At 36.6% G+C, this 16,396-nt stretch overlaps 1 protein-coding gene across 2 annotated transcripts in view; it reads right to left on the reverse strand.

The window, feature by feature from the left end:
- GGACT (gamma-glutamylamine cyclotransferase) overlaps positions 1-7,715 on the reverse strand; it is a 62,388-nt gene extending 54,673 nt beyond the window's left edge. The window contains exons 1-2 of one of the 2 annotated variants that reach the window (XM_007501339.2): positions 7,602-7,715; positions 6,945-6,992 (exon numbers count right to left, since the gene is read on the reverse strand). The gene's annotated coding sequence lies outside the window, so the exon portion shown is untranslated. The remainder of the gene's footprint in view (positions 1-6,944; positions 6,993-7,601) is intronic. The other variant, XM_016424944.2, reaches the window with a different exon arrangement.
- Positions 7,716-16,396: the final 8,681 nt, after the last annotated feature.

Consider the following 16,396-nt stretch of genomic DNA (forward strand, 5'->3'; position numbering starts at 1 on the left):
AACATAATACCTGAGTACTATGAGGTAATATTATTGAGGTTTGAACCTTTTCTCAACAAATTATTTCAATAGTTCCTCCTCTCATAAATTTTATTTTGAAAGTAGCTAGTACTTTTGGCAGGTAGTGTCTGTCACCTCGGGGATAGCATTAAAACTTGAAGTCAAAAAACTTGGGTTCAAATTCTACCTCTGTAACTAAACATATAACCACCAGCAGCTAACTTAATATCTGACCTTTAGTTTCCACATCTATAAAAGAGATAACAAAAATATAGTATCTACCTCACAAGATTGCTATGAGCCTCAAATGATATAGTATATGTAGTATTTGCAATTTTTGACGTGTTATATAAAATGTCACTATTACTTATAAGCAATAAATCTCTTAATTGCTGGTTAGATATTTTCATTTGGATGCCCTAACATAACATCAAACTCAATATTCCTCAAGCTGAATTCACTTACTTTTCCCTCAAAACCATTTGCCCCTCAGGATTTTCTCCTTTATAGCAAATGATAGACTTAATCTCTCAGGTTTAAAACCATCTAATCTAAGTTTACAAAAAAGTAAGAAGAAAAGCAGAACTCAAAGAAAAATATAAAGCAGCCAGGTGAAAGAAAAGTGTTTTTTCAAATAACATATCTAAAGAATGTGACTTATGTTCGATGGGCATATGATTAGGGATGTTGACTTTGAATGATCACTCTATTACAAATATTAATGATATGGAAATAAGTTATGAACAATGATACATGTAAAACCCAGTGGAATTGCTCGTCGGCTCCATGAGGGGGGGGAGGGAGGAGGGGAGGAAAAGAACATGAATTTATGGGGAAATATTCAAAATTAATTAATCAATAAAAATATTTTTAAAATTAAAAAATAAAAATAATTAAATCTTTTGCTCTTAAAAAAAAAAGAATGGCTTGATAATGTTCAGTAAGTAGAACCACCATGAAACATCAAGCCTTGTAAAAGCTCTTATTAATTTATCCCTTAATTAAGTGGAAATTACAATATCAAGAATGGGTGGTTAATACTTTATAGAAAATAGGATTACAACTCAAAGGTTTACAATTTAAATTATAATTATAGCGTTTATATTTCGGATAAGAGATTAGACACAAACATAAGTTGAAATAGAGAAAAAGTAAAAATCTAGAGATCTACTTACTGAAATCCTTCCCACCTAAAATCTCATTTGTTCCATAAAACTACTCCCAATTGAATGGAATCAAATTGATTTCCCAAACAATTCCTACAATTCTTTACTTCGAGGATTTTGCATTTTCACCACATTAAAAATGCAATCTTGCCCCCCACTTTCTCAGAGAAATCATATATTCTCATGGCTTGGCTTTAATTACCATCCTTGTGGATGAATAACAAATCTGTTTCTAGATCTAATCTCTATTCAAAGCTTCTTTGCTTTCATCTATCTCCTGTCTTCTAAGGAAGGACATACCAGTAGGCAACAAATAGACAGCAAGACTCTGAAGTGTGGCCCAAACCAGATTATAATGTAATTGGGAAATGTTTAGAAAATAAATATTCAGTAAAATATAAACTCGTGGTTTTCTATGTCAATATGCACTGTAGGGGTCCATTTGAACTGATCTCAATGATCTGACCAGTTCCAAAGGGTTTAATTATTATGCAGAGAACACCCAAATCTGCCCTACAGTCCTACTTTCCCTCTTGGGCTCCAGTCCTCAATCACCAACTTCCTATTACATATTTCGACTTGGATGTTACAAACTCCATAGGTTCAATAAGGTTCATTATCTCCTAAATCTCCTCTAACTCTTAATTTGTTATTTCTGTCATGGGCACCATCATTCTTTCAGTCACTCATTTTTACTAGTCAACCATGCCTCTTCCTCTTACAAATCAAATCACATGCCAAGTCTTGTCCAGTTGTTGTCCATTCAAAAAGCATTTATTTAGAATCTACTATGTGCTAAGCAGTATGCTAAAGACTGGAGATAGGGAGGCAAAAAATAATCCTGGTCCTCAAGTATTTCACATCTAATGAGGAAGACCATAAGCAAACAAATATGTACAAGCTAATAAAGGATAAATAGGGAATAACTAAAGAAACTAGGAATAATAATTAGGAAATAATTAGAAGTGGGAAGGCACTAGAATTAAAGAATTAGGAAAGGCTTTCTATAGGATCTGGGATTTCAGTTGATACTAAAAGGAGGCCAAGAGACAAAAATGTACAGCCAGAAAAAATGCCTGGTACTACAGGAAAGGAGGGCTTTGTTCATGGAAAGGAGGCCAGTATCACAGGACTAAAGAGTCTTATGGTGGGAGAAAGGTGTAAAAAGACTGCAAAGGAAGGAGGACTATGTTATGACGAGATATGAGTGCCAAAATTTTTTTTATATTTGATCCTAGAGGCTATAGGAAACTAAACTAATAGTTTATTGATTTGGTAAGTGAAATATTTGTATGTGTATTTTAAGAAAATCAAATTGCCAACTAAATGGAGAATGAACTAGTGGAGAGAAACCTGAGGCAGGCTGACTCACAGCAGGCTACTGCAATAGTACAAGTATGAAGTGGCAAAAGTCCGCATCTGGGTGGTAGCATTACCTGAGTGAATAGATAGGCAGAGGTACCATTAACAGAAATGGAGATGTCAAGAAGAATAAGTCTTAGAGAAAATATGTATTGAATTTGAGATGACTATTGAATATCCAGGTGAAGATGTCTAGCTGGTAGGGAGTAATAAGAACTGGAATTTAGAAAAAAAGATTATTAAAGTATCATTTACACAAAGATGTAACTAAAGTCATGGGAACTGTTAATACTATTAAAAGAAAAAGTGTGGATAGAAAGGAAGAGAGAGAGAAAACCCAATAAATCACTCAGTAAACATTTATTACTCACTTGCTATGTGTCAGGCACTGTGCTAAATGCTAAAAATACAAAATACAAGCAGAAGAACAGTCCCTGCCCTCAAGGATTGTATTTTAGGGGGAGAAAAGAACATATTAAAAAGGGGAAGGAAGTGTCATAGGGGTATAATAGAGAAAGTCCCATAGAGTCCAGAACCAGAATCCACCATCAGGCCCTTGATTACTGGAGCTTGCACGGCTTGCATTCCCCCAGTATAGCAAAAACACTGAGACAATAAAAGGATCAGAAATAAACCTATACCGTCTAAGAGTGAGAGAGGGCACAGAACCTGCCCCTGGCATGAAGTTCCAATCAAAAAACTGAAGCAGGAAATAAGTAAAACAAAAGAAAACCCTAAAAACAAAATTAAATACTATGGGTTAAAAGAAGTCCAAAAGAAGTAAACTCAAAAAAAAAGAAATACCAGCAATCAAGTAAAGCATCAGAGGGGGAAAAAAAAACTACCCTGGATGCAAGGAAAATAAGAAGGGCCAGAAGAAATAAAGAAATTAAAAACTAAATTAGTGCTCTTAACTTAAAAACTGGCAGAAGAACAAATAGCATGAAGGAAGAAAACTTTATCCAATTATAAACTCCCTAATAAATAGAATAGTGCAATCAGAACTCAGTAACTCCATGATATGGATAAAAAAAAATAAAAGAAATATAAGCCATCTACTATCAAAAACAAGTGGCCTGGAAAACAAGTCAAGGAGAAATAATTTTACAATAATCAAACTCTGAAAATCATGACCATAAAAGAAAAAAATCTGAAAGCCATATCAAAATAAATCACAAAAAAAATTCATGCTTATTAGAACCAGAGGGTAAAATGAAAAGAGAATCTACCAGTCACCTCATTTTTAAAAAATTCAAAAGGAAGAGATTATAAGAAAAATATAGAACTTCCAAACTCACCCCAAAAAATGTTGCAAGCAGTTAGGAAAAAAGGAGTCTAAGTACCAAAAAAATATGTGCACACACACAAAACATAGAATAGCAACTATATAAAGGGTAAGAAATCTTAAAATGTTATTTCTAAATCTTAACAAGTAAGGAAATTTTGCCCTGCATGACTGAGTATAAACCCACAGAAGGAAAATGGACCTTTGATAGAACAGAGAACTTTAAAGCATTAAGATGAATAGCTAAAAAGAAACTCTGACATAAAAACACAGGAATTAAAGGAAACCTAGAAAGGCAAATACAACTGAGCACTTGGAAGACACTAACCTTTCCAATTTCTGAAAGAAGTCTTTCCTAATCCCCACTAATATTAATGTCTTCCCAATAAGATGATCTCCAATTTATCCTGTACATACCTTATTTGTGTATAGTTATATGCAGATTGTCTTCCATTAATACTGTGAGCTCCTTGAAAGCAAAGACTATTTTTACCATAACTCTGACTCCTCAGTGCTTAGTACAATTCCTGGTACACAAAAGGTGATTATTAAGTTTTACTTGTTGATATGACTAAATGCTGATGAAATGCTTATGTAGTATACTAGCAGAGAGAGCAGAAACAAAAGTCCTTCAGAATCCTAACATCTTTGCAAAGATGGCATGCTTAAAGAATCCTAGAATGAAAAATTAATTGAAATAAAAACATAGCAATGTCAAAGGATATAAAATACATCCATCTAAATTATCACCATTTCTGTCAAATCCAAAGGAGGAAACAGAAAGAGAAATTCCATCTAAAATAATTACAAAATATCTTATGTACTTAGAAGACACACATAAGTACTACATGGATACAACCACAAAACAATCATAATACTAATAAAGATAGATCTAAGTAACTGAAGAAATATTATTTGCTTATATATAAGCCATGCCAATATAATAAAAATGACAATACTACCTATATTTATTTTACTTATACAATGTCAATGCTACCATCTTCAAGAGATTCACAGAGAGAATTAAAATTCAAAAACATGGGACCCTGATGTGATTTTTTTTCTTTTTTGGTTTTAGTAGGAAGAAAAAAAGGAAGGGAAAAGGAATGATGTACATTAGCAAAGCAGAGTGAGGAACAAGGGAAAGAAACTCACTATTTTGAATAATTTGCTCAAGAAGAAGGGTGGTAGGAAGGAGTATGGACAGGAGCCATATCTAATGATCAGACAACAAAGGGTTACAGAAACCTAACACTTGTGTACACTAGTATACACAGAATTTTGTGCAGAAATACATTTAAGTTCACCAAGGAAACAGGAAGGGTATAAGAAGTCTAAGCATCAAGAGGGAAATAAACTGCTTCAGGAGATGAAAGGGAATAAAGAGAAAAAGTTTAAGAATCAAGGATCTGGTACAGGGTTGGTCAAGACAGGAGGAAGAGACCAGTACAAACAGACTACTTGAACTACCGATTATAACTAGCATTTATATAACATTTTAAGGTTTAAGGAAACCAAGACTAAGAGAGAATAAGTAATTTGCTCAGGGTCACACAACTATTAATGTTTGAAGTAGGATTTAAATTCCAGCCTTCCTCACTCCAACTCCAGAGCTCTATCTATTATGCAAACTAGGAAATTTCAAAAAGAGGAAAAAGTATAAGAGAATATAGCAGAAAGAAATTAACAATTATAAACCTGAATGGGATGAACTCAACCATTAAAAAAGGGGAGCAGAACAGATCTGAAAGAGCAATATGTTGTTTATAAGAAGCAAAGGGATCCATTCGAAGTTTAATAAGGAGCTTAAGCAAAATGTATAATGCTTCAGGCAAATTTAAAAAAGGATTGCAATCATTAACTCAGACAAATCAGAAGTAAAAATAGATATTGTTTAAAAAACTAAAGAAAGAAGGAAGGAAGGAAGGAAGGAAGGAAGGAAGGAAGGAAGGAAGGAAGGAAGGAAGGAAGGAAGGAAGGAAGGAAGGAAGGAAGGAAGGAAGGAGGGAGAGAGACATAAACAGAGAGAAGTATCCACTAATGAAACATTTGTCATTAATCCTTTACCACCTTTTATCATTTCATTCTGTACAAATTCCACTTTAAAGCAGTTCATGGATCCCAAGAATTTCCCAGAGCTGACTCCAATTAGGGAAATTCTGGCCTAATTACACCATGTATTCTCACATATCTTTAACCAATGGATACATTAGATAGCAGTTTTTAAGCCTATATTCCCAGGGAAAGATACATATCCCAAAATTGAGTGATTAATACTAACATACATATTTAAGGTACTTAAACTTTCTGATATTCAGTTTTCCTCATTTAATAAAAAAAAGAAATCAAATTTTCTTAAAAGTCTTTTTGAGTCAGATCCAAAAAAGAACTGAACAACTAAAGCATTTGCTTCCAGTATGAAAACCTGATAAGGGACATACACAGAAAATTAAAATATATATCTACTATCCCAAACACAACATTCCCGTAGCAACTTTATATTCTTGCCTCAGGCACAAAATTAGCAAGTTACAGTCTGGCCTCAAACTCTGACATTCTAATTTAGGGACAAATCAATCTACAAACTGATTGAGTGGCAAATAACAGCTAATAGCTTTGGATTCCTTCTTTCCAGCTGCACTGTACACGATGGAACTATATAAAGAGAAAGTAAGAAAATGATCAAGGAAGTCATAGGTTCTTGGGGGAAGGTAAGGCTAGAAAGTAATTAATGTAACTTGAAATTAAAGTAGCTTTCATAGTCCATCTTAAAAATGGAGTATGAGATTTGATTTCAAATCCTATTCATGATAATTGCCTATCTCAAGGAAGTTGTCTCTCTGAGCCTGTTCCCTCCTATGTAAAAGAGGGATAATAAAATCTTTAGTACCTATTTCAAAAGGGTTATTGTGAGGTCCAAGAAAATAGTAAATAAATATCTGCAAATTATAAAACGGTACATAATGCTATCAACTTTTAGGCTTGTTTTTCTCATCTCCTCACTTCTGATATCTCTGGGTATATATATTTCCTGTGTTTGTGCTTTGGTCACCAAATACTTAACATGCTACAATCTGGGACTACAGTGACAACTTAATTAAAAAATTATTCCCCTGGATTGGAACTCGTACCTTTCCATTCCAAAGTCTTAGTATTTTTAGCTAGTCTTCCATTGTTGCCTGTAGGGAAAAAAATAAAACCAATGTTCTTTTATCAAGTTTCATCCATTCTTTTTCTCCTAGACAAGTAATGACTCTTTCCAATTCTGACCGCCCCAAAACTACCAAAAACTATTTATTTTTCCATAGAGAATAAAAGCACTCTAGGCTAGTGTCTCCTTAAAGCAGGAATTCTCAACTTTTTGAGTGTTATAGACCCTTTTGGCAGTTTGCAGACGAGTACGCACCCATTCTCTGAATAATGTTTTAAAACCTTTGAATGCCAAATTTCAGTTACTGGTGAGCGAAAACAAAGATGTTTTGTTTTGTTTTGATTTGTTTTGTTTTTCCCCAACCAAAGTCATAGGCCCTCCCTTAAACCTGGGCCCCGCCGCCCCGGAAATCTTATCAACCGATCAGAAAAGGAATGAAGGACTTTAAAAGAAGCAAAGGCTGCTGGAAAAAAAAAGTAAGTGAAGGTTGGAGGGAGGGGACAGGAGGCGGGGAAATACATGCCTTTCCCCCATCACGAGTCAGGGAGCGCTTCCTGACCATGGAGGGGAGAGGGAGAACCGAGGAGCCACTAGGGCAGAAAGAGAGAGGAGAGCATAAAACCAGATAATCACGCACCAGGTCCCTGGGCTCAGACTCTAGCCCAGCTCTCACTTCCTTTCCGCCGCCTGGTTCGCGCACGCACGCGCGCACGCAAGCCTACGTCCCCTGCCCCTCCTCCACCCCAAGGAGCGTTGACCCCAGCCTATGGGTAGACAGCTGAAGCTCGAGCGTGGCCCCACCCCTGTTGGAGATCTTGCGGAGACAGACGTGGACTGCGCAGGCTTCCTGGATGTCTGTTGGAACCCGTAGAGCTTTGGGTTTTGTTCTCCTTTCTGTACATAGAGATACTCTCATGAAGACTGTGTTATTCCTAATAAACATCTTTACTGTATTAAAGTTATATGATCAGCTAAATTGCTAGCAATAAAGGGGAAAACAGGAAAGGGGTGACTGGAGAACACTAGGAGAGGTAAAGTAGGAACTGCAATCGATTGCCAGTCTACCCTAGAAAATGTTTGGCTACCCGGAATGGGCAGTGATATTATCTTCCATCAAAGAGCTGGAATTTTAAAGCTCGGTGTCAGTCGTTTGAAGACTCCCTCCTAAGGATGCCTGCTTAATGGCTTTATCTTTTCAATCACTGCTGGAAGTGCTCCAAGAAGAGGTCACCTGAAGCCAAGACATCCCTGAAGAGCTCGTGAGCCCCAATTATGGGGACAGGAAAAGGGCGAAAAGAGAAGAATTAGACATTCCCCTGTTGATACGCTTACTCTTGCAAAACTTGCCTATTTACTCTGGAAACTCCTCGGGTGAAGTCGAATCCCTTAAAAAGGCAAAACATCAAAAGAAATTCAACACGAAAATTCTAATTCTACTAACATGTATACTTTATGCTTGACACTTCTCTCATTTTAATTTTGAGACTTACATGTATGGACTGCTTTAAGATTTTTAATATCCTGAGGAAAAAAAGCAAAAAGATCAACTTCATATACACCAATAAAAATTACTATAGAGAGGAAAATGACAATGGCGAAACATCCTTTCAAACCTTTTGGGATGCAGCCAAAGCGGTAATCAGAGGCAAATTCATATCCCTGAAAGCTCATATTAACAAACAAGGGAGAGCAGAGATTAATCAATTGGAAATGCAATTGAAAAAACTCGAAAGCGATCAAATTAAAAACCCCCAGCAGAAAACCAAATTAGAAATCCTAAAAATTAAGGGAGAAATTAATAAAATCGAAAGTGATAGAACTATTGATTTAATAAATAAGACAAGAAGCTGGTACTTTGAAAAAACAAACAAAATAGACAAAGTACTGGTCAATCTAATTAAAAAAAGGAAGGAAGAAAAGCAAATTCACAGCATTAAAGATGAAAAGGGGGACAGCACCTCCAATGAGGAGGAAATTAAGGCAATCATTAGAAATTACTTTGCCCAATTATATGGCAATAAATACACCAATTTAGGAGAAATGGATGAATATATACAAAAATACAAACTGCCTAGACTAACAGAAGAGGAAATAGAATTCTTAAATAATCCCATATCAGAAATTGAAATCCATCAAGCCATCAAAGAACTTCCTAAGAAAAAATCCCCAGGGCCTGATGGATTCACCTGTGAATTCTATCAAACATTCAGAGAACAGTTGACCCCAATACTATACAAACTATTTGACATAATAAGCAAAGAGGGAGTTCTACCAAACTCCTTTTACGACACAAACATGGTACTGATTCCAAAACCAGGCAGGTCAAAAACAGAGAAAGAAAACTATAGACCAATCTCCCTAATGAATATAGATGCAAAAATTTTAAATAGGATACTAGCAAAAAGACTCCAGCAAGTGATCAGAAGGATCATTCACCATGATCAAGTAGGATTCATACCAGGGATGCAGGGCTGGTTCAACATTAGGAAAACCATCCACATAATTGACCACATCAACAAGCAAACTAGCAAGAACCACATGATTATCTCAATAGATGCAGAAAAAGCCTTTGATAAAATACAACACCCATTCCTATTAAAAACACTAGAAAGCATAGGAATAGAAGGGTCATTCCTAAAAATAATAAACAGTATATATCTAAAACCAACAGCTAATATCATCTGCAATGGGGATAAACTAGATGCATTCCCAATAAGATCAGGAGTGAAACAAGGATGCCCATTATCACCTCTACTATTTGACATTGTACTAGAAACACTAGCAGTAGCAATTAGAGAAGATAAAGAAATTGAAGGTATCAGAATAGGCAAGGAGGAGACCAAGTTATCACTCTTTGCGGATGACATGATGGTCTACTTAAAGAATCCTAGAGATTCAACCAAAAAGCTAATTGAAATAATCAACAACTTTAGCAAAGTTGCAGGATACAAAATAAACCCACATAAATCATCAGCTTTTCTATATATCTCCAACACAGCTCAGCAGCAAGAACTAGAAAGAGAAATCCCATTCAAAATCACCTTAGACAAAATAAAATACCTAGGAATCTATCTCCCAAGACAAACACAGGAACTATATGAACACAACTACAAAACACTCGCCACACAACTAAAACTAGACTTGAACAATTGGAAAAACATTAACTGCTCATGGATAGGACGAGCCAATATAATAAAAATGACCATCCTACCCAAACTTATTTATCTATTTAGTGCCATACCCATTGAACTACCAAAATACTTCTTCACTGATTTAGAAAAAACCATAACAAAGTTCATTTGGAAGAACAAAAGATCAAGGATATCCAGGGAATTAATGAAAAAAAACACATATGATGGGGGCCTTGCAGTCCCTGACCTAAAACTATATTACAAAGCAGCAGTCATCAAAACAATTTGGTACTGGCTAAGAAACAGAAAGGAAGATCAGTGGAATAGACTGGGGGAAAACGACCTCAGCAAGACAGTATACGATAAACCCAAAGATCCCAGCTTTTGGGACAAAAATCCACTATTCGATAAAAACTGCTGGGAAAATTGGAAGACAGTGTGGGAGAGACTAGGAATAGATCAACACCTCACACCCTACACCAAGATAAATTCAAAATGGGTGAGTGACTTAAACATAAAGAAGGAAACCATAAGTAAATTGGGTAAACACAGAATAGTATACATGTCAGACCTTTGGGAGGGGAAAGGCTTTAAAACCAAGCAAGATATAGAAAGAATCACAAAATGTAAAATAAATAATTTTGACTACATCAAACTAAAAAGCTTTTGTACAAACAAAACCAATATAACTAAAATCAGAAGGGAAACAACAAATTGGGAAAAAATCTTCATAGAAACCTCTGACAAAGGTTTAATTACTCATATTTATAATGAGCTAAATCAATTGTACAAAAAATCAAGCCATTCTCCAATTGATAAATGGGCAAGGGAAATGGATAGGCAGTTCTCAGATAAAGAAATCAAAACTATTAACAAGCACATGAAGAAGTGTTCTACATCTCTTATAATCAGAGAGATGCAAATCAAAACAACTCTGAGGTATCACCTCACACCTAGCAGATTGGCTAACATAACAGCAAAGGAAAGTAATGAATGCTGGAGGGGATGTGGCAAAGTAGGGACATTAATTCATTGCTGGTGGAGTTGTGAACTGATCCAACCATTTTGGAGGGCAATTTGGAACTATGCCCAAAGGGCGACAAAAGAATATCTACCCTTTGACCCAGCCATAGCACTGCTGGGTCTGTACCCCAAAGAGATAATGGACACAAAGACTTGTACAAAAATATTCATAGCTGCGCTCTTTGTGGTGGCCCAAAACTGGAAAACGAGGGGATGCCCATCAATTGGGGAATGGCTGAACAAACTGTGGTATATGTTGGTGATGGAATACTATTGTGCTCAAAGGAATAATAAAGTGGAGAAGTTCCATGGAGACTGGAACAACCTCCAGGAAGTGATGCAGAGCGAGAGGAGCAGAACCAGGAGAACATTGTACACAGAGACTAATACACTGTGGTATAATCGAACGTAATGGACTTCTCCATTAGGGGCGGTGTAATGTCCCTGAACAACTTGCAGGGACCCAGGAGAAAAAAACACCATTCATAAGCAAAGGATAAACTATGGGAGTGGAAACACCGAGAAAAAGCAACTGCCTGAATACAGAGGTTGAGGGGACATGACAGAGGATAGACTTTAAATGAACACTCTAATGCAAATACTATCAACAAAGCAATGGGTTCAAATCAAGAAAACATCTAATGCCCAGTGGACTTACGCGTCGGCTATGGGGGGTGGGGGGGAGGAAAAGAAAATGATCTATGTCTTTAACGAATAATGCTTGGAAATGATCAAATAAAATATATTTAAAAAAAAAAAATTACTATAGAACCCAGGAGGCGAGGAGGTAGAATAAATATCAATAACAGGCTGAAACTATATCATGATCTTCATTTGTACACAATGAGGGAAGCACTCTTGGTTTACACATTGGCCTTTGGAGTCAACTACCCACATATGCGTTCTTTTAACCCCACCCCCACCCCCACAATTCTTATTTACTTTGTCTAATAAAGGTTTTTGCTACTTCCTTTCCTCTAATCAGAAAATGTGGAAGAGAGACATCTGGAAAATGAAGAACTCCTCATAGATCCTCCATTTAAGGAAAGATCCCAAGGCAGTCATCTATCTCATTATTTGTTTCTTCCCTACACTCTGACAGTATTTCCTGGGCAGCAGACTCATCCTTCCACTGGTATGTCTATAGCCCCAAAGAGATCAAAATAAATGGGAAAGGACCCACATTAAAATATTTTATAGCAGCTCTTTTTATGATAACTTGGAACTGAAAATTAAGGTAATTCTCATCAATTGGGGTAATAACTGTACAAATTATGGCATATGAATGTAATTCTGATCTGGTCTGGTCTAACATGGAGCTTGCTATGTCCTTTAGCACATGTTTAGTGGTCACTTTTTCCATGTTACTGTGCCATATGAAATGATGGGGTCATTTTCAGAAAAAGTTGGGAAGACATGCATTAGCTAATACAAAGGAAAATAAATAGAACCATGAGAATAATTTACAAAGAAACAACATTCTTTGGACAAACACCTTTAAAAGGCTTAAGAACTCTGATCAACACAAAGAACAACCAGGATTCCAGAGAACTTATAGTAAACTCCACCCATCTTCTGAGAAGACAAGATTCAGATTGAAGCATATTTTTAAACATGCTCAATGAAAGAAGTTGCTTTGATTAAATATGCATATTTATTATAAGCATTTTGTTTTTCTTTCTTTTTGGAAGGAGGAGAGAAAATAGATTATAATTCATTGAAAAAATTTTTAATTGAAGGGGAAAATGAATGGTTTATTTTTATTATGCTATCTTTTATACTGCTTCTTGTATACAAATAAAAGTTAGTAAAACACTTTAGCCTTGTTCCCATCATCCATCTTTCTACCATTACATATCACCCAAAATTCTGATTCTTCAAATGTCAGAATTCTAACCACATATAATAGCATCACTGAAAGAATATCAATGTTTTAAAAGTGGACTTTGGTGGAACAGAACTTGGAATTATTGGGAGCCTTATTCCATTTTCCAGATTCAATTCAGTATGTTCCCCTTCTGTCAATTCAGGGTTGTACAGGTCACTATTTGTCTATTGTGAGCCCTTGGAAGTATGGGGTTACCAGGCTGCCTAAAGGACAAATCAGCCCAGGTCAGAAACTGAGTAGGTCTTATCATTTCTTATAGCACAATAATATTCCATTATCAGCATGTACCACAATTCGTTCAGCCATTCCTCAATTGATGGACATCCCCTCAATTTCTAATTCTTTGCCACCCAAAAAGAGCAGTTATAAATATTTTTGTACAAATGGGTCCTTTCTCCTTTTTAAAATTATCTCTTTGAGATACAGACCCAGTAGTGGTATTACCAGATCAAAGTGTACCACTCTTTTGTCTGTAACAGTTTTATAGCCCTTTAGTTATAGTTCCAAATTGGCCTCCAGAATGGTTAGATCAGTTCACAACATCAACAACAATGCATTAGTGTCCCAATTTTGCCATATCCCATCCAACATTTACTAATTTCCTTTTCTGCCATATTGGCCAATCTGATAGGTGTGAGGTGGTACCTCAGAGTTGTTTTAATTTGCATTTCTCTAATCAAGAGTGATTTAGGATATTTTTTCATATGATTATTGATGGCTTTGATTACTTCATTGGAAAACTGCTTGTTCAAATCCTTTGTCAATTGGGGAATTGGTTTGTATCAGTCTCACTAGTTTTGAAGAGGATGGTAACCAATCAAAAGGGGCAACACCCAACTACATGATAGGAGGGCAGGGGCCTCCAGATTAGGTAATCTGGATATTCTCCAAATATTTCTTGGATTGATTCCATATTAAGCAAACTGGGCATGCTCAGACAAGTGCAAGTTACACTAATTTTCAAGCAGTTATTTTTCTTCACAAGATTTTTAATCTTTTTCTCCAAGCTGTTAATTCTCTTTCTTCCCTAGTTTTTGCCTCTTTTCCTGTTCTTTATTCTACTGCTCTCAGTTTTAAAAATATTTTTTAGGTCATTCTTTAATTCTTGCAATAACTCTTCTGGGAATTCTTGTTAGATGCATGCTCAAGTTGTAAAGTCTCAAATTAGGCTTTGCCATTATTAGTTTTCAAGTCCTTGTCTTCTGTGTTTGAGTCCTGAGGTAGGGAAGGCAGTTCTGCAAATATTGGGGAGGAGTCTGGCCACTCCACGTTAGTAGCCTTTGGGGAGCATTATAGCATCCAGGGACTATGAAGGTCAAGGCAGAGCATCAGAAAGACATCCCAAGGGATGCTCAAGCAAGCACCAGGCATAGGAAGGGTGCCCTCCAGCAGCTTTGTTGCCCACCAGATAGTTCTGGGTCATGAATCAGAGGTCGTGGAACCAGTCACAGAATGTTTACACATGCTCCACAGATTTTCCAAGGTATTTGTCTGATTTATCATCATGATTCCCCTAGAAGAAAACTTCCAAGCATCCTCCACTCAGAGAGGTGCTATCTGGTAAGCAAGTGGATGGGGTCATTAGACTCTCATTACACAAGATTAATTTCCTGAAGCCAAGTTTATTTACATTGAATTCAATTCTAGTATTTCTAAATTTCTAATTTTCTAAATTTCTAAATTTCTAAAATTCTAAAATTTCTAAATTCTAGTAATTCTAAAATTCATATTTTAAAAATGATCTGCCTAGCTGGATTGTCGATGCTTTGGATTGTTAAGGCTTTAAAACCTTTTACACATGAGAGATATTTAATATCTATTCTTAAAATGGCATGTGGCTTCCAAAGCCAATGAAGAAAAGATGGCTCATTTTGTTCTGACTCTTCTTCCTCTCTAAGCTTAGAAAGAAGACTATTCTATCTAACGACTAGAGAAGAAGCAATTTGGAACAGTTCCATCAGCAGTACTGGTGGTCCAACCCTGAGAGTAAGAACTAAATGCAGAGGTATTCTGATCCTAAGGATAACGATGTGAGAAAATTGGAATAAATCAATCTCAAGTCCAAAATGTGTAACTAGGCCCACGTTGGCAAGTCACAGCACCCACCCAGAGCCTGCACACAGGGAGCTGCTCAGTTTCCCCCTCTTCCCAGCGCCTGAGGACATGCTGAAAGCAAGCACTTTCTCCCTCAGCTCTCTCAAGTAATTGGGGGCTCACAGACAGCTTGAACTTGCCTTGTGGTTAGTGCTGACTAGGCTCTGGACTATTGGCCTGTAAACTCTGTGTACCCTCTTCCTGAGGGTACCCTACCCAGTGAAACTGAGATTTGGGAAGAATAATGACCTCCAGGAAGACAGGCATTTAAAATTGTTAAAGAATTTGTTTCTCTTTAGGCATGAATATCAATGAAAATATATTTAAATACAAAACTATCAAGAAAAATAATTTGAAATTAGTGAACCTCTTGTTCATATCCTACTATTATTGAGGTTAGTCATTTATATAGTTATTAGTGTCTATTAGTAGGCCTCAAATACATTGAAGTAAGCGGATTTCATTCATGGTGCTGGGAGGCACTATGGAGAGAAACTTTCATTTGATTCCCTCCCTTTATGAGTGTAACCTGGGCTTCAAACATTTGTTTTGCTAAGACAATGTTTTCTTCATCCCACAGGCTTGCCTGAGCAACAGCTGACAAGAGGTTGCAAGAGAAGAGAGCTTCTGACTTCCAGAGAAGACAGTCTCTTCAGGGGTCTCTTCAGGAAGGGTCTCTTGGAGACAGACGTGGGAAAGCAGCAGACCTGTAGAGGAGCAGGTGCCTACACTAATCTCGGATGTTCCGCTTGCTTCCCTAGAGACTTGGAGGAATTTCTGCCGGGGTGAGATTGGGACTCCCTGGGATGGGTTGATGTAGTGGGAGAACTCCTTAAATGTAAGTGGTCCGATATATTTCAATCTGCACAAACTTCCATATGAATGAGTTTATTCGATATTCTCCATTTGCAAGGCTTTTTTTTTTTTTTGAGTAATAAAAGTTAACGGGAAAGGAATCAAACCTTTGGATACAACCTTGGAGCACTCTTTCTCTTTAAAAGAATAGCTACGAAGGCAACTAAGTCCTAAAAATAGTCATTTCCCCATGACTAGTAATATTCAGAGGAACAGACACATCCAATTCCAATCCAGCTCTCCCTCTTGGAGGAGAGCAGAGGCCAGCTTTGTGGCTCCATTGCCCAGCTCTTCTCCAGGCAGGAATCACAATCTCTCTGGAAGAGGAGAAGGGGCAATTCCCAAGATAGCTTTCAAAGCCTCCCAAACCCACATAGACATGCAGAACTTGAATAGACACACAATAGACACACCTTACACAAATAAAACTGATTTGGACAT

Source organism: Monodelphis domestica, chromosome 8 (genome assembly GCF_027887165.1).
Source record: "Monodelphis domestica isolate mMonDom1 chromosome 8, mMonDom1.pri, whole genome shotgun sequence".
NCBI lineage: Eukaryota > Metazoa > Chordata > Mammalia > Didelphimorphia > Didelphidae > Monodelphis > Monodelphis domestica.